This window comes from Bos indicus, chromosome 7 (genome assembly GCF_029378745.1).
Source record: "Bos indicus isolate NIAB-ARS_2022 breed Sahiwal x Tharparkar chromosome 7, NIAB-ARS_B.indTharparkar_mat_pri_1.0, whole genome shotgun sequence".
In the NCBI taxonomy this organism is placed as follows: domain Eukaryota; kingdom Metazoa; phylum Chordata; class Mammalia; order Artiodactyla; family Bovidae; genus Bos; species Bos indicus.
This window is the reverse complement of record NC_091766.1, coordinates 95,098,488-95,118,142: the sequence shown is the minus strand read 5'-3', so window position 1 is coordinate 95,118,142 and position 19,655 is coordinate 95,098,488.

The following is a 19,655-nucleotide window of genomic DNA, read 5'->3' as shown; positions in this document are numbered from 1 at the left end:
GCAGTTACATTTAATACCAATGGAAACAACACAGTATAATCATTTTAATTTATTTTCTATGGCCTTTTGCATTGTCTTGGAATACCACAAGTGGAATCTCTTTAAGAAAAGAAATTGGCTTTAGTATTAATGAAGTGTTCTATAACCTCGTATGTTCAACAATAATAATCACTGACATCCCTAGCACATGTCTGTGCTTATTTAATTTGAATAATTCCTTATTAAGCAATTTGTGCATGTTCTATCACTCAGTTGTGTGCAACTATTTGTGACCCCGTGGACTGTAGCCCACCAGGCTCCTCTGTCCATGGAACTTTCCAAGCAAGAATACTGGAATGGGTTGCCTTTTCCTTCTCCAGGGGATCTTCCCAACTCAGGGACCGAACCCTCATCTCCTGAGTCTCCTGAATCGGCAGGCAGATTCTTTACCACTGCACCACCTGGGAAGCCCTAAATTACTTGAAAATAAGCAAATGAGGTTTTATTCTTTCATGGTTCTTTTGATAGTTTGCATTGGATCTTATTGGTTTAGATTTCAAAACACTTTTTTTCTGCAAGTTTTCCTTGGTAGCTTCTACTGGGAGGAGCAGAACATTCCCAACTTTATACTTCACAGATTTGTAGAAGTGTGTTGGATGTTTACATATCTTCTGCATGACTCCAATGCAGGGTAATGTTCCTTACAAAATTCTTGCAGAAGAAAAGCAAGATTAGCAAGAGGTCTAAGCGCATAGATACCTACTTTTTCCATAGGGCAAAGTAAGGAATGCCACACAATACCAGCAACTAACTTACCTGGAGTAAACTTAAATAATTACCTTGGTTTTTATACTGACTCCAGGATTTTTCAAAACAACATGTATATGGTTTTACTTTCTATCTAAAATAGAAATGTATCCTAAGTAAAATTTAATATAATTTCTATAAACCTAGGAAAGTGAGACACATTCCACATTTTGTGGCTCAGCCTATTATCCATCTAAATGAATAAAATGAATGACAGTCTCTAATCAGAATCAAAATTTTAAGTTCTAGTCTTAATTCTATTATGATTGAAGTAAATGCTAAGAGGGGACATACTATCTTTATATCTTGTTTTCTTAATCTTTACAATAGTAACAAACATACAGATCTTTTTTTTCTGAAGTCCTGAAGAAAAGCTTTATTGATTCGTGATAATAACACCAGGTGTATGTAACTGCAAATTATCAATTTTAATATCAGAAATATCTTTAAGAACTATGGAAAATGTGACCATAAAACATAAAAGTTAAGGAACTTATTACCACTGAAAACTGTCTAGCTAAGTTATAAGAAGGTCTGAAGAAGACCTCTTAATACTCTTAGCAAAGCATTTACTTTGAGCCTAATTGACAGGAGATAAGAAAATGTTAAAGAAGGATTTTTTTTAACTTTTTATTTTGTACTGGGGTATAGCCAATTCACAATACTGTGATAGTTTCAGCTGAACAGCTGAGGGGCTCAGTCATATATCTACATGTATCCGTTCTCCCCCTAAACTCCCCTCCCATCCAGGCTGCCACATAACATTGATGAGAGTTCCATGTCACTTAAATAAAATACAAATAGAGAAGAAGAAAAACAGAAAAGTGTTGTCTTTTGGGATCTATCACTTAACCAGCCCTTAGGATCTGCTCTTATAATATTTTGATCATGGAATTAGTGCTTATCTGTAGTAAGGAACATATTCCTCCCATTCAACTAAACTCATTAAGGAATTAAAAGTTTTGAATTTGACATATCAATATTTGTCAGAAGCCTGGCCCAGAAGAAAGTGTAGCACAGGTTTAAACAGCTAAATCAAGTCATCACCCAACTCAGAGAATATCACCTCCTGCTCCCTTAAAGTTTTAAATTATCTAATAATTGATAAGACAGGGCACAGCAATATTGACTAAAAGCTTATAGGCTAAGAATTAAAATAGAGAAGTGAGAGAAAAGATAGAAAAGGGAAAATAACACTGGCCTCCAAATATGAGAGCGGACAAAAGCAAGAAGGCACATGACAAATGGCTGTGTGCAGACATGACAGAAATCATTTTGACAGCAGAGCTGTGGGTCTGGTGTGCAAGGAGGTAAGTAAAATCTAGTGTCCGCCTTTATTCAATATGCTTATCATGATTGTGGGTGTTGGTGTTGTTCAGTCACTCAGTAGTGTCCACCTCTTTGAGACCCCATAGATCCCGTGACTGAGGATACAAAATATAAATGCTAACAGTGTGAAGTAGGGTGTGATAAGTGTAATGTGTGGTTCAGATGCACAGCAGCACAAGCTCAGGACCTGGGTTCACTAGCATTCTGGTTAGTGCTTGAGCTTTGGATTTGGACAAATGGATCAGTCAGGTTCAACCAGAGAAACAAATCCAGGAGGAGATTTATATTAAGAGATTTATTGCAAAGAACTGGGGACTGGCTAGGCAAGTCTGAGGTCCATAGGGCAAACCATTAGGAGGGGCAGTCTGGACTCACAGACAGCTGAAGCTGCAGTCCACAGGCAGAATGTCTTGTTTGGGAAAGCTTCAGCTCTGCTCGTTAGACCTTTCAACTGGTTGAGTCAGACCCACACAGATTATCTAGGATCTCCCTGACCTAAAGTCACATGCTGATGGACTTTAATCACCTCTACTCTTCATAGCAACACCTAGACCAGTGTTTAACTGAATATTATTGTGGGGACCAGAGCCCAGCTAAACAGATACGTTAAATGGACCATCAAAACAAACCTAGATTAAGCGCCTAACTACCACGTCCTAGCTACGTGGCCTCGAGAAAGCTTCTAAATTTCTTTAAATCCTTACCTTATCATCTGTAAAATGAAAGGAGTAAGAATAACTACTCTTGAAATTGTTGTGAAGATTAAATAGCTCCTGTAAACTGGACCTAGCAACATGACTAGTGCAGAATAAATACTCAGTAAACATTACCCAGCATCAGTAGCATCTCACAAACTGGGCAAATCAACCCTTGTCTCTGAGCTTCAATTTTCTCACCTGTACAATCAGAATATTAATACCTACAATTCACAGAAGTGATATGAATATTAAATATATAGGAGGTGATTTTTTTTAAACTGTGCCAAAGGCAAGTTACTACTACTAAGTCACTTCAGTCGTGTCCGACTCTGTGCGACCCCATAGATGGCAGCCCACCAGGCTCCCCCATCCCTGGGATTCTCCAGGCAAGAACACTGGAGTGGGTTGCCATTTCCTTCTCCAATGCATGAAAGTGAAAAGTGAAAGTGAAGTCACTCAGTTGTGTCCAACCCTCAACGACCCCATGGACTGCAGCCCACCAGGCTCCTCCATCCATGGGATTTTCCAGGCAAGAGTACTGGAGTGGGGTGCCATTGCCTTCTCCGTAAATATATAGGAGGTGATTTTTTTTTAAACTGTGCCAAAGGCAAGTTAGCTACTTAGCAAATTATAGAAACTTATACTCATTTTCCAAAACATTTTAGTACCAATAATTACAATCACAGACTTTTAAAAATGAGGCCAGCTCGTAACAGCTTCTAGTATATCTTAATATATCTTCAGTTTTACAAATGGAATTTCCCCCAGAGTCCTATAGACACAGTCAAATAACATCCAAATTCACACACACACACACACAATTTATGGATCACTTTTTGAAAGCCATTATTAAAACAGAACATGTGAGAAAAAATATTTTAGGATATTATAGTAATATTAGTATAATTATGCTTTTATCTTAAAAGCAATTTTAGAGAATTTATGGCTTAGCTGTCTTACCCTAGAGTAAGTCTGCTTAAGTTAGAATCCCAGTTTTATTACTTTCTAGCCGAGTGAACTCAAGCAGGTCACTCAGCTTCCTTCCACAGAAATCTCCTCATCTTTAAGATGAGGGTAGTAATAGTACCTCTTTCAGAGGATATTTTGAGGATTTAAAAAGCTGATACCTGTAAAGTGCTGAGAACTTTCTGTTATTTGGTGTCAGCTCTCTGAAAAGATCATTTCATGTCCTCCTGAAAGGTCAGTGGGATGGTTTCCTGTATGAAATATTACTTCCTCCAGGTTAAAGAAAGGCTATTTTTTAGATATCTATTTACAAATAGATATCTAAATAGATATATGTTTACATAAATAGATATCTATTTACAATATCTCTTACAAATTAAATTTTATTTGTTCCACTGTGAAGGACAATTGGTAGTAACTGTCAAAATTCCATTTGCATATATCTTTTTCCCTGAGAATTTATAATATACATATACTTGCACTGCAGTAAAAGACAGAAAACAAACCAAGTGACCAACAAGAGGATTCTCTTTACTATAGTATACAGGCACACCTCTCCCTTGTTTTATTTTATTGGCGTATAGTTGATTTACAATGTTGTATTTAATTTCTAAGCGCAGCACAGTGACTTACTTACATATATATATATATATATATTCCTTTCCATTATAGTTTATCACGGGATACAGAATATAGTTCCCTGTGTTATACAGTAGGACCTTCTTGTTTATCCATCCTATATATAAGGCACACCTCTTCGTACTGAGCTTCATAGGTACTGCATTTTTTAAAAATTGAAGGTTTGTGGCAACCTTGCGTAAGGCAAATCTATTGGCACCATTTTTCCAACAAGCATTTGCTCATTCATGTTTCAGTGTCACATTTTAGTAATTTTTTCAGTATTCCAAACTTCTATATTACTGTTTTATTACTTATGGTGATTTGTGATCAGTGATCTTTGATGTTACTTCTGTAAATTGGGGGGAGAGGAAGGGATGCCACAAACCACACCCACATAAGACAGCAAACTTAATGGACAAATGTCTGTGCTCTGATTGCTCCACCAACAGGCAGGTCTCACTCTCCTCTGGCCTCCTTATTCCCCGAGACACAATGATATTGAAATTAGGCCAATTAATAACCATACAACAGCCTCCAAGTGTTCAAGGGAAAGGAAGAGCCACACTAGAGTCTCACTTTAAATCAAAAGCTAGAAATGATTAAGCTTAGTAAGGAAAGCATGTTGAAAGCTGAGATAAGCTGAAATCTAGGCCTGTTGTACCAAAGGACTAAGCTGTGAATGCAAAGGAAAAGGTCTTGAAGGAAATGACAAGTGCTTCTTCAGTGAACACACAAATGATAAGAGAGCAAAACAGACTTATTACTGACATGGAGACAGCTTTAGTGGTCAGGATAGAAGGTCAAACTGGCCACAAAATTCACTTAAGCCAAGCCATAATTCAAAATGAGGCCTTTACTTGCTTCAATTCTATGAAGGCTGCAAGAGGTGAGGAAGCTGCTGAAGAAAAGTTGCAAGCTAGCAGAGGCTGGCTCAGAAGGTTTAAAAAAAGAAGCTCTCTCCATAACATCACAGTGTAAGGTGAAGCAGCAAGTGCTGATGTAGAAGTTTCAGCAAGTTATCCAGAATATTTAGCTAAGAACATTAAGGATGGTGGCTACACTGTACAACAGATTTTCAGTGTAGACGAAACACACTTCTATTGGAAAAAGATGTCCGATGGGACTTTCATCGAGAGGAAAAGTCAAAGCCTGCCTTTAAGGTTTCCAAGGACTCTCTTGTTAGGGGCTAAGGCAGCTGGTGACTTGAAGTTGAAGCCAGTATTCACTGACCTTTCCAAAAACTCTAGGGCCTTTAGGAATTACGTTAAATCTGCTTTCTATAAATGGAACAATAAAGCCTGGATAAAAGTACATCTGTTGAAAACATGTTTTACTGAATATTTTATGCCTACTGCTGAGAACTACTACTCAGGAAAAAAAAAAAATCTCAAAATATCACTGCTCATTGGCATCTGGTCATTCAAGAACCCTAATGGAGATGTACAATGAAATTCATGTTGACTTCATGCCTACTAATACAACATTCTGTAGCCCATTACATTCCATTCTGTAGCCCATAGGTCAAGAAGTCATTTTGACCTTCAAGTCTTATTTTTGAGAGCATTTTATAAAGCTTCAGTTAGCATAGATAGTGATTCCTCTAATGAATCTGGGCAAAGTAAACTGAAACCCTCATGGAAAGCATTTACCATTCTAAATGCCATTAAGAACACTCGTAATTCATAGGAAAAGTCAAAACATCAACACTAATAGGAGTTTGGAAGAGTGGATTGATTGACTGATTCCATGAATGATTTTGAGGTGCTCAAGTCTTCAGTGGAGGAAGTAACTACAGATGTGGTGAAAATAATACAAAAACTAGGATTAGGAGTAGATCCTAAGGATGTGACTGACAATCTCATGAAAAAAACAATGAAGAGTTGATTCTTATTAATGAGCAAAGAAAGTGGTTTCTTGAGATGGACTCTACTCCTGGTAGGAGAAGATGTTGTGACAATTGCTGTAATGACAACAAAGGTTTTAGAATATTACATGAACTTTGTTGATAAAGGAGCAGCAGAGTTTGAGAGGACTGACTCTAATTTGGAAAAAGTTCTACTGTGGGTAAAATGCTATCAAACAGCAATGGATACTACAGATAATTTGCTCATGAAACAGCATCAATCAACATGGTAAACCTCTGTAATCTTATTTAAGAAATTGTCACAGACACTCCAGCCTTCTGCATTTATCACCCTGATCAGTCAGCAATCATCAATATCCAGGGAAGACTCCACCAGCAAAAATATTATAACTCACTAAAGGCTCAGATGCTGGTTAGCATTTTTTTTTAGAAATGTAGTGTTTTTAAATTAAGGTATAGGCCTTGTTTTGTTAGACATGGAACAGTTAATAGACTACAACACAGTGTAAACAGAAATTTTATATGCTCTGGGACCAAAAAGTTCATGTGATTCACTTTATTGCAATATCTGGTTTATTGTAGTGGTCTGGAACTAAACAGTATGTTCAAGGTATGTACAATGTAGCTATAAAAAGGAATACGGAAGCTGTATATTGATATGTAAATATATTGAAAGTATATTAAATGAAAAAAGAAAAGCATAAAACAATGTAAAAAAGATGAGGATGGAGGCCAAGATTATAAATTCATGTCTATCTGTATTTAGATAAAGAAACTTTAGAAGGATACAAAAAAAAAAAAAAACAAATAAAATGGGCAATTTGTGGTGACAGCACATTGATGGGACCCAGGGGAAAGGAGAACAGGGCTTGGAGCAAACATTTTACTGTATACCTTTTTATATTTTTACTTATGAATTGTGTGGATGTTTCCTATTTTAAAAATACATTTTGGAACTTCCCTTCATGATCCAGTGGTTGGGAATCCACCTGCCAAAGAAGGAAACACAAATGTGATCCCTGGTCCGGGAAGATTCCAAATACTATGGGGAAGCTAAGCCTGTGTGCTGCAACTACTGAAGCATTTGAGCCCTAGGGCTCGGCCTCCACAAGAGAAGTGACTGCAATGAGAAGCCTGCACTCCACAACTACAGAGTAGTCCCGCTTCCTGCAAATAGAGGAAGCTGGCACAGAAGATCCAGCACAGCTAAAAATGGATAAATTAATCAAATCTTCAAAAGAAATAAAATAAAAATACATTTTTATAGAAGTAATTCAATGTTGCCTGTTGGATCAGTTGTCACAAAAATGCTGTCACAGACCATGCCAAGATATAATAGTTATTTACTCTTGAAGATTTATAGGTCAGCTGGGACTCAGCTGATTCCACCTAGGCTCAACTGAGAGATCCTTCTTCAGGCTTCAGTGCCTAGGGTAGCCCTGCTTCTCACTCGGACCTGTAAGTCTGCTCCCCCATGACTCTCATTTTCCTTGAACCAGCAGAAATAGAAGCATAATATGACTGCTGGAAGTGTTTAAAACCTCCTAAGTCCATCACTGAAAAATGGCACAACTGCTGATCACATGCCATTAAACAAGCAAGCCAAGTGTTGAGGAAGTGCACTCCAAACAACAAAGTCATGACAGGAGTGTGGCTGCAGGGAGGGGCCCATGGTTCAATGTATCACACCTGCTGGTAACTACAAACATCCTGACCATTCTAAAGCTAGAACTGTGAAACACCGGCCTAAGGAGTAGCAAAGAGTGTCCTAACTTCTCTCAAGTTTGAGCTCTATGAAATTTAGTGACATTTTGTCTTCAAGATTCTGTCATGGCTGTCTATCTGGATCGTAAATGGAATGGACTGAAATGGAAGGCAGGCTTAGGAACTCACAGGAAGAGAAGGAACTTTGGACCACACTTCACCCAACACTTTTCATGGATGAGGCAACTGACGCCAGGATAAATAAAAGTTAGAATACACAATAAACTGTAAGATAAGCTGAACAGCAACAGGAAGTACCTAAAAAGACCCGTAAGCCCTAAAGCATAACTGTTTATCTGGAATAAAGAACAGTCATAATAAGCTTAGGAGGTACATCAAAGATGCATAAGAGATTGATCGGGTCAAGTTTCCTGAAAGTCGAGATGACTGGCTGCCTGAGGGAATAAAGAGGGCAAACACCAATGACATTAACTACAAACAGTACCCGCAGTCACAAATATGGACAGATTTCATGCAGACAAAGGAATTCTGACTTAGAGATAAATTTCAAACATACATGAGTAATAATGTGTATTATATATTTATTTTGAAATTTGTTATTAGATTTTTTTTAATTTAAATGATTTCAAGGGTATACAAAAGATGCCTTTTTTTGACCAGACACCAATTCTACCCTCCCCCTGCACCAAAGCAAAACACTGTTAGCAATATCTTATTTTACTCCATAAATATAACATGCATTCTAGGTTTATGGAGATAAAGACCTGGACAATTTCAATACTTATTTTCACATAGGACTGTTAAAAAATAACAGATTTTTTTTTTTAACCAACTAAAGTGTCAAATGGCATTTAAAAAACAATTCATAATTTCAAGACCCATCAGTTTGAAAACTTATACAACTCTTACATAGTTCATTTTAAATTAAGGAAACTGACAATATTTCATTTATATCAAAATGCAAAAGACATGTGCTTCCCAAGTGGCTCAGAGGGTAAAGAATCCCCCGCAATGCAGGAGATGTGGGTTCAGTCTCCAGGTCGGGAGGATCCCCTATAGGAGGGCAAGGCAACCCACTCCAGTATTTTTGCCTGAAGAATCCCATGGAAAGAGAAGCCTAGTGGGCTACAGTCCATAGGGTCGCAAAGAGTCAGACACAACTGAAGCAACTGAGCATGCACACACGCATGCAAAGGACATAGAAGAGCCAACAGTTTAGAAGAACAAAGTTGGGAGAGATACACCTGATTTTTGGGACTCACCATATAGCTACAGTAATCAAGACAGTATGGTACGGCACAGCATGGCCGCAAGGATAGACAAATAGGTTAATGGAACAGAAGGCAATGTGTTCTCGGCAGACTCATCACATTAATAATTGGGATTGACCTGAGAGTTCACTAAAATCAATAATTTTTTTTACAAAGGTAACTATGTCCATGTTCAGCATCATCCTTGTTTTGCCCAGTTGATGTGTTGAAGTAAGCATGGGACTTTACATTTATCACTATTACACTTTAGTTTTATTAGTTGTTACTCTTCCTTTTAGCTAAGATCTTTCTGGATTTTGATTCTATCATCTATCTCTATTCTCTATCTCTGTCTCTATTTCTCTATTTCTTCATGCTTCTTACTGTTTGTGAACTTAGTAATCATGCTACTTAGCACTCTTTCAGTTATAATTAATAAAGATCCAGTTAAAACAGACCTAAGACAAGAGAGGAAATGTACTGGCTCACATGATCAAAAAGTCCAGCATAGATTCAGATACATGTGGCTCCAAGTAAACAAACAATTACCGTCTGAGGGCTCTCCCTCTGCCTACCTCTGAGCATTGTTTTCCTCTGTATGGGCTTGAACCTCTGACCCAGTGATTTTAAAGAAAGACTTGGACCTATCTTTTATTGCTCTCTGCCTGAAATAAGTCACATGTTCTTTTCAGAACCAATCAGTGGAGTTAGGAGAATATATTTCTCTGAATGTCCCTGTCTGAATAACATACTCATGAATGAGATAGGCCTCCATCTAACCACATGGACTAGGAAGTAAGACGAGGGAAACAATTTCCCAAAGAAAACAAAGCATTGTAACCAGGTTGTAAGAGAATGGACACCAGAGAAAGTTAAAATGAGATACTTGCACTGTAGCAGTCATTTAGGTTGTTGACAAAATATACTCAGCATGGTCAAATGAAAGGCACTTAGAAACATAAAGATATTGTCTCTAAAGATAATTTACTTTTATATGTATGTATATTTTATTTTATATGTATTTTTATATTTTCATATTTTTAGAGCATGATCCTAGGAAAAATGAATGAACTAGTGTTATGTCTAAAGGAAGCAGGAGAATATCACCTCCACATGGTCAATACTGGCTAAGGTTTAATTGCTTTATTCTCTTCATGAACTCCCAAACTGGAGAAGTTGGAGAAGCCTGTGTGTTAGACATCTGGACTGCTATAACAAAATACCATAGACTGATCTGTGGCTTAAACAGCAAACATTTACTTCACAGCTCTGGAAGCTAGGAAGTTCAAGATTAAGGTGCTGGCAGACTTGGTTCTTGGTAAGGGCAATCCTGGCTTGCAGACAGCAGCCTGTTCCTTGTGTGCCCTGATGGTCTTTCCTCAGTATGTGCTACTGGAGAGCTCTTGTGTCTTTTCTGGTAAGGGTATTAGTTCCACCATGGGGGCATTGCCATTATGACTTAATCTAAACCTAAATATTTCCTCAAGCCCTACCTCCAAATACTATCACATTGTGGGGTATGGCTTCAACACAAAAATTTTGAGGGAACACGCACATTCAGTGTATACCAAGCAGGAAAAGAACTGTAACCAAGTTCAAAAGTCAAGGAATGACCAACAGGATGAAATATAGTTACTATTCACACAATAAAAATCAACAGAACAAACGTTCCATTCAGTCTTGCACCCAGAAATAGCATTATTCTTAAGGAAGCTTAATGTGCGTATACAATGAGAAAAACATTCTCTGTAGCACCTCTAAGATTTCTCACTTGGACTAGGAACTAGTATACAAGTAAACAAATCAAGGAAAAAAGCCTGAAAGGGAACTAACTAAATAAACTATGTCCCACAGGCAGGAAGCTGAAGTCACAACATATTACAGAAAATGGAAGCAAACTGGTCAATTAATTGAAGAATATGACACCAAAACCACCTTTTACAATCCACAAGAATATCTGATAATTATGTGATTGAGGGAAACTGGAAGTACAAGATATAAAATGGGTAATGCCAAAATAGAGAAGAAAATTACAGGTTATTGTGCCAATTAGGGCTTTTAAAATGTTTTTTAAAGCTTAGATATTTAGCTATTGCAGGGCTGTCATTTTCATTTGCTAGATCTACAGAGAGAAAACAAAGAATGAGAGGAGTTTCCTGCAATGTCGAGTTCTCAACATATAAAAAGGGATTTTAAAAGGATAGAAAATTATAATAAAGAAAAAGTAAACTGGCCTTAAAACTTGCTAGAAGGCTCAATCCAACACGGTATGCTCACCATGGTTTCACTTCAGTCTCACTGTCCTAACGTTCAGGCCTCCAACTTTAGTGCCTGTCTTGATGACAGCAACAGTGAACTCCACGTACCTTTGGTGCCCCGGGACACTCCTGCTCCTGGCATCAGAAGGCTTGGTTTCTAAACCCCATTCTACTGGTAGATGAGCAAATAAATGGCTTAATTTCTATAGAATCAGTTTACCATTTAGCCAAAAAGAAATGAACAGGGGAGCAAAATGCTCAACAAAAGCACAATGTTTTGAAGATGTGGTCTAGCCACATACGCTCACTGACCACTCCACCCCCAGCGAGTCCTACACAACTTCCAAAGTGCTCTGCTCTTAGTGATTTAGGATGATTAAATAGGACAGAAGTGAACTTAAATAATTGTAATCCAAATCTAAAGCAATCCACTGATGTAAAAATGCTAGTCACTTAATCTAAACACAGATATTCATTCATTATTTAAAATATATGCTTCCATGCAGAAGAATAGACTGGTAATACTGGATAATTCAAAATATACAACATTCATGTACAAGCAATATTTATTAAAAAATAATGCAATATTTATCTCAACTGTTTATTCTGAAAAATCAATCATAAAATTAATTTTTATTTTCTGTATACCTGGGTGCTCATTAATTTTATTATATTATATATAATATGTGACATAGTACATATTATATTGTACTCTTTTCTTTGTTTCATCTTTCTTGTTTCTCCAATTAAATTTATTGAGATTTTATTTTTCAAAATAGATTGAGATAGGAAAAATGTGATGACAGAGTTACCCCATACCCAGTTTCCACTATTAACATCTTTCAATGGTTTATTTTAGTTTGAACTACTTTTATTTCCACTTGATTCTTAATCAATATAACTGATATACATGATAATATAATCAAATGGTACTAAAAAACTGATAATCAAATTTATCAGCACTTACTTTATTCTTCCCTATGCATAATACTTCCATCTATAGCTATTTCTTCTAGTTTTTTAAACTTTGAGCTTCTAAGTAACCTATTAATATTAAAATTCCTTAGTTTATCAATATTAGAAATTCTGATTTTTTTTCCAAATGCTTCATCAGATTTATCATAGACCTATCAACATTATTTTATGAGCAGTCTAGGGTTACAAGATAATCCATCCATTTCATTTCTTCCCCATTTCTATTAAGGAACTCCTACCTTCTTGCTCGAGTCTGCAATTGGTGACTCTAGGTCTGATGCCAAAGCTGAGACTTCCTTCACCAATCTCCTGTATAGGAATTCCCTGCTCCTTGGACCTTGAGACTTTATCTTTCTTGGGTTGTGCTCTTATTTTTGATGGAATAGATCTTCCTAAGAAAAGGCTCAAGGGAGCTTTTTTTTTTTTAACTTATCTAAAATTGTCTTTACTCTTACAACTGATTGCTTAGCTGAGCATAGAATTCTAACGTGAAAACTAATTTTTCTCAGACTTCTAGTGACATGTTTTCTATCTTTCAAAACTTTTGCTAAGGTATACTGTGCCAATTTATTTCCTATAATACATGCCGTGGTCTTCCAGCATTTTCTCTTTAATCCTAGGGTGCTAAAATGTTATGAGGACTTTCTTTATAAGGGTCTACTTTCATTCACTGTACTAGGCACCCAGAGGACCTTTTCAAATGGAAGATTCATATTCCAGAATCTTGATCTCTGCTTTCTATCTTATAAAATTGTGTTGAAATCTCTTTTCTGTTAATGACACCATCCCCATATTTTATCAGCAGTCATTTGAGGTAGTATTTTAAGTGCATTAGTCAAATCAATTATTCATTCTAAAAGCAGGTATATTGTCTTTCGAATATGGTCTAAAATTTCAAAATGTATAGTATTTCAAGCCAAATAATAAAGCTATTTTGAAGAAAACCCAGTCACCGGAGTTGAAGTTATCCGGCTTTCTCATTCACCTTCACATGTAATTAGCCACAGAATGGGAAAGACTAGAGATCTCTTCAAGAAAATTGGAGAAAGCAAGGGAACATTGCATGCAAGAATGGGTAAAATAAGGACAGAAACAGCAAGGACATAACAGAAGCAGAAGAGATTAAGAAGCAGTGGCAAGAATACACAGAAGAACTGTATAAATAAGGTATTAATGATCATGATAACCACAATGATGTGGTCATTCACCTAGAGCCAAACATCCAGGACTGTGAAGTCAAGTGGGCCTTAGGAAGCATTACCATAAACAAAGTTAGTGGAGGTGATGGAATTCTGGCTGATCTATTTCAAATACCAAAACCAATACAATATTGTAAAGTAATTAGCCTCTAACTAAAATAAATAAATAATTTTAATTTAAATAAAAAAATAAAATAAAAACAAAAAACTACCAAAAAAAAGACAATGCTGTTAAAGTGCTGCACTCAATATGCCAGCAAATTTGGAAAACTCAGCAGTGGTCACAGAACTGGAAAAGGTCAGTTATACCAAAGAATGTTCAAAGTACAGCACAATTGCACTCGTTTCACATGCTAGCAAGGTAATACTCAAAATTCTTCAAGCTAGGCTTCAGCAGTGTGTGAACTGAGAACTTCCAGATGTACAAGCTGAATTAAAAAAGGCAGAGGAACCAGAGATCAAATTGCCAACATCATAGAGAAAGCAAGGGAATTCCAGAAAAACATCTAATTCTGCTTCCTTGACTACACTAAAGCCTTTGACTACGTGAATCACAACAAATTGTGGAAAATTCTGAAAGAGATGGGAATACCAGACCACGTTACCTGTCTCTGGAAAAACCTGTATGCAGGTTAAGAAGCAACAGTTACAACTGGACATGGAACAATGGACTGGTTCAAAATTGGGAAAGGAGTATATCAAGGCTGTATATTGCCACCGTGCTTATTTAACTTTTATGCAGAGTACATCATGAAAAATGCTGGACTGGAAGAATCACAAGCTGGAGTCAAGATTGCCAGAGAAATATCAATAACCTCAGATATGCAGATGATACCACTCTAATGGCAGAAAGTGAAGAGGAACTAAAGAGCCTCTTGATGAGGATGAAAGAGGAGAGTGAAAAAGCTGGCTTACAACTCAACATTCAAGAAACTAAGATCATGGCATCTGATCCCATCACTTCAGGGCAAATAAATGGGGAAAAACTGAAAACAATGACAGATTTTACTTTCTTGGGCTCCAAAATCACTGAGGAAGGTGACTGTAGCCACAAAATTAAAAGATGCTTGCTCCTTGAAAGAAAAGCTATGACAAACCAAGACAGCATAGTAAAAAGTATACACATCACTTTGCTGACAAAGGTCTGTATAGAGAAAGTTATGGTTTTTCCAGTAATCATGTACAGAAGTGAGAGTTGGTCCATAAAGAAGGCTGAGCAACAAAAAATTGATGCTTTCAAACTGTGGTGCTGGATAAGACTCTTGAGAGTCCCTTGGACAGCAAGGAGATCAAACCAGTCAATTCTAAAGGAAATCAGTCCTGAATATTCATTGGAAGGACCGATACTAAAGCTGAAGCACCAATACTTCAGCCACCTGATGCAAAGAACTGACTCATTGAAAAAGACCCTGATGCTGGGAAAGATAGAGGGCAGGAAGAGAAGGGGGAGACAGAGGATAAGATGGTTGGGTGGCATCACCGACTCAATGGACATGAGTTTGAGCAAACGCTGGGAGATAGTGAAGAATAGGGAAGCCTGGCATGCTGCAGTCCATGGGGTTGCAAAGAGTCGGACATGACTTAGAGACTGAACAACAACAAGGACTGATTAAATAAATTATTAAACATTTAGCTAGTAGAACATCATGTTATTATTGTTGTGAACCATTTGAGAGCAAGTTGGGGACATCATGCCCTTCACCACTAAATATTTTAGCATGTATTTCCTAAGAACAAGTCCCTCTATCACATAATGCTTCTAATTTTATGACCAGTAGATTAAGGGAACAAGATATGTTCTTGCTAAAATTAACCACATGCATTGGAATCCTGTATATAATGTATCTACACTGGAAATAGTCCAACGAGATTTAATGATAACAATATAGCAGGGCCTTTTTGTAATGATCTCACCTCTTCTTTCTTCCTGTGACACAGACCCCATGCCAAGCTCTAGGAGACAGCAACTTGGCATAACCAGCCAACATCCATCATGTTTTTTAAAGCCAAAACCAACTTACATTTCATTACTTGTCTTTGATATGCAAAGAATTTTAAATGTGCTATATTTAAATGCTGGTTTGTTCTGTGCGTATGCCACCCTTTCTTCTTACTCTATTTTAAAAGCTGGAGCTGTCCTAATTTACGAGTATGAAAAAAAAATTACTGTATTTGGCCTTGCTATTTAAAACTCCTGAATGTAATTCTCTTCTTCATATGTGTTTTGGAATTTTCCCCTATCGGAAAGTCTATAGAACTGAGAATGTTCTATACAAGGAAAATATGGCTTACCTGAAGCTTAAAATTGTGGCCACTTAGAAACTGTCTTCTAGTCTTCAGTAAGAATTTGAGACAAATTTCATAAAAAAAAAGTATAACTCTACATAAATAGACATCATCAACACACTTAGGTTATCAAAGAGGAACTACTTTTTAAATGATCTCTCTTAACTAGGACACTTGTGATTTTTATTGTGAAATAAACAGACTGTGCAAGCAATCACAATGAGAATATTTATAAAAACTTGATAAAATTCAAAAAGTGATATTGAAAATTGACACTGAATGTTAATTCACGGAAAAGGTATTACATTACCATAAGAAAGATAAAGAAAGCATAAGTTAAATAGATCCCTAGAATATCTGAGATGCTTTCAAAGATAAATAAATGCAGCAGTATTATTAATAGCAGCTTTGCATTTTTGTGGCAAATAAAACCCAGTGCTCCTTTCACTTAAAAGTGTTTAATAACACCTTACCAAATGCTGTGGACATCTGTTGTTTGTGTCTGCCTGGCATCCATTAGGCACTTGCTCCTCCTCTTTTACCCCATGTGGATCTGGAGAGTTTGTCAATCAGAGGGTCTTACTCGGCTCTGGCTTCATGAGCTGGGACAGTTTCTGGGCCAGGAAATCTTTAAACCATCTTCTGCTGTTCGCAGAGATTGGTGCAAAGGGTGAACGTAGGACTCAAACAGGAGCAGTCAGAGTCCCCTGATGAAATCCCAGCACACGGGATGGCTCTCCCTCTGATCTCAACTTATACAGACCAAGTAAGTCTGGCAGTGCCAATGGCCGTTTTTAACAACCGCACACACAGAATCTGTCTGAGACTAATACCGGTACCCAGAGGAATGCTGAACTGAGTGACAGAGGCAAGAGAGCCAGGAATTCTGCTGAGTCCTTACATAGAGCTGTGCTGCGGTCAGTTCTACACCTGGTCTTACTGGTTAGAGTGCGCGAGTCTCAGTCATGTCCAACTCTTTGCAGCCCCATGGAGCAGCCCACCAGGCTCCTCTGTCCACAGAATCTTCCAGGCAAGGATATTGGAGTGGGTTGCCATTTCCTCCTCCACAGAATCTTCCCCACCCAGGGACTGAACCCACATCTCTTGTGTCTCCTTCATTGGCAGGCAAGTTCTTTATCATTAGTGCCGCCTGCAAAGCCCCTTCTGGTTAAAAGAGGCAATGAATTCTCTTTTTGCTTGAGTTCATTTGAGTTGGATTTCTGTCACTCATAACAAAGCAACCTGACTAACAGACCAAGGCAAGGCCTTTTCCAAATGCAGCATATAACTAAAGTATATATAAGTACACTTGAACAACACTTGCTCCTAAATGGTACATCCGCCAAATAAAGATGATAAAGTTACAAGAATGTAATGTTAGCTTATTTTTCTTATAACCTTGGAAAGACTTCTACTACTCACATATAAGCAGCCCCACACTGTCTGTTTTCAAGAAGAGAAAATAAAGTATGTAGAGACAAAGAGGAGGAAATCAGATGGAGAACTCAAAGAAGCACAGGCTCCCCCAATCTGAAAAGTTTCAGAAGTCATAGGCTCAGTGTCCGTATGCTACATGAAAGACTATTAGGTTATTTTGGTTCAAGTCTGAAAGCACTACATTAAAAAAGAAAGTCCATAAAATGAATTAGAGTATGTGACTCAGAATCTGAAAAACTATCTTTTTCTTGCAATGTGAAAAAAAAATGTCATTGTCCAAAGTTTGGTTGCAGCTATATAGGCAGGAATTCCTGTCACTCTTCTGATGTGTGAATTCTCTTCTGCAGAGCACATTCTGTGAGCTGATCCTTGGATCATTTTCCCTCTTGCTTCATTCTCCTCAGTTAATCCCTCAATCAAAAGAGGTATGCAGTTCTAGACCCAGGGAATCACAGAACTAGCAATAAATGTGCAACATAATCATTTAATGACTTGTTCTCACATCCCTGTCCATCGGACATCTTTGTCTTACCTTTCTGGAATATGGCCTCACAGAGTCTAGCACAGGGTGAGTCTTCAATAAGTGTTGGCTGAATGAACAAGTAGAGCATTCCAAGGAAAAGATGCTAGAAATGAGCTGCTGTCTTACAGTGGAAGAAGAATTGAGGGTCTGGGATGTCAAGCAATGTTCCAAGAACACAAAGCCAATAATGGGAACCCCAGGAATAAGTTTCTTGATCCATAATGTTCATCCACTAAATGAGAGTTTTCAGCTATTTTTGTGTGCCTAGGAGAGATGTTCTCAGGGCATAGACTGATGTGTGGTCAATTCTAAGATATCACTGTAGCCCCCACTCTAGCATGTCAAGTGTTTTGTTTTTTTTAATGATCATTAGCAAACATTAGTATGTGAATTTTTATTAATTATAAGGTTTTAGAGATATACCTTAAAACACCTGGTGACAAATGGGTATGTAAGACACCAAATAAGCTGAAACCATTACACTGCTGCTGCTGCTGCTGCTGCTAAGTTGCTTCAGTCGTGTCTGACTCTGTGTGACCCCATGGACTGCAGCCCACCAGGCTCCTCCATCCATGCGATTTTCCAGGCAAGAGTACTGGAGTGGGTTGCCATTGCCTTCTCCGAACCATTACACTAGACTAGACCAATGTATATAGGTCTTTTTCCTGAGGATACCAAAACCACCCACTTGACTTTACCTCAGAGTCATTATTCTTGAAGTCACCAAATCTTGAGTTGGTGTGCCCCTCTGTTTTATGTCCTTTAGTTATGGAGATATACCTCTCAAGACTGTACCTGAAGCTGGAAATTGTATCATTCATCTTTGTATCACCAGTGCCTACCCCAAAGCCACGCATTCAGTATATATCAGTTTCTAAGACAAGTGAGGACAATTGACCATCACATGCATGGTGATGGACTTAGATCTTCACCTTACACCATAAATGAAAAATTAACTCAAATGGATCAGAGACTTAAATATAAGAGCTAAATAGAAAAATATATATAGGAGAAAATCTCTGAGGTATTAAATTATGCAAAGATTTTCTTCAGATAGACACCAAAAACACATTCCATAAAAAAATTGATAAATTGGACCTCATCAAACTTTAAAAGTTTTGCATTACAAAAGACATTAAGAAAATAAAAAGAATAGCTACAGACTATGAGAAAATCCTTGTAAAAACATATATGATGAAGGATTTACACCCAAAATATATAAAGTATTCCTACAACTCAATAATAAATGGGCAAATGATCCCCTTAAAAATGTGCAAAATGTATGAGCTGATAGTTCATGAAAGAAGATATGAAATTAGATAATGGTTAATAAAGATATGAAAAGAAGTTCAACATCTTTAGTCATTGGGGAAATGCAAATTAAAACAAGTATGAGATATCATTTCACACCCACTAGAATAGTTATAATAAATAAGGCAGACAATAACAAATGTTGGTGAGGTGTGGAGAAATGAGACCCCCTCATACATTGTTACTGGGAATATACAATCAGGTAGCTACTGTAAAAAACAGTTTAGCAGTCTGTTAAAGCTAAGCAGAAGAACCAGCAATTCTACTCCTAGATATCTACACAACAACAACAAAATACATCTATACCAAGCCTAGCAGAGAAAAGCTCACAGGAGCATTATTCACAGGAGCCCTAAACTGGAAACAACCTGAAGGTCAGTCAACAGGCAAACAGATACATTGAATGTGTATTTCTATATGATGGAAT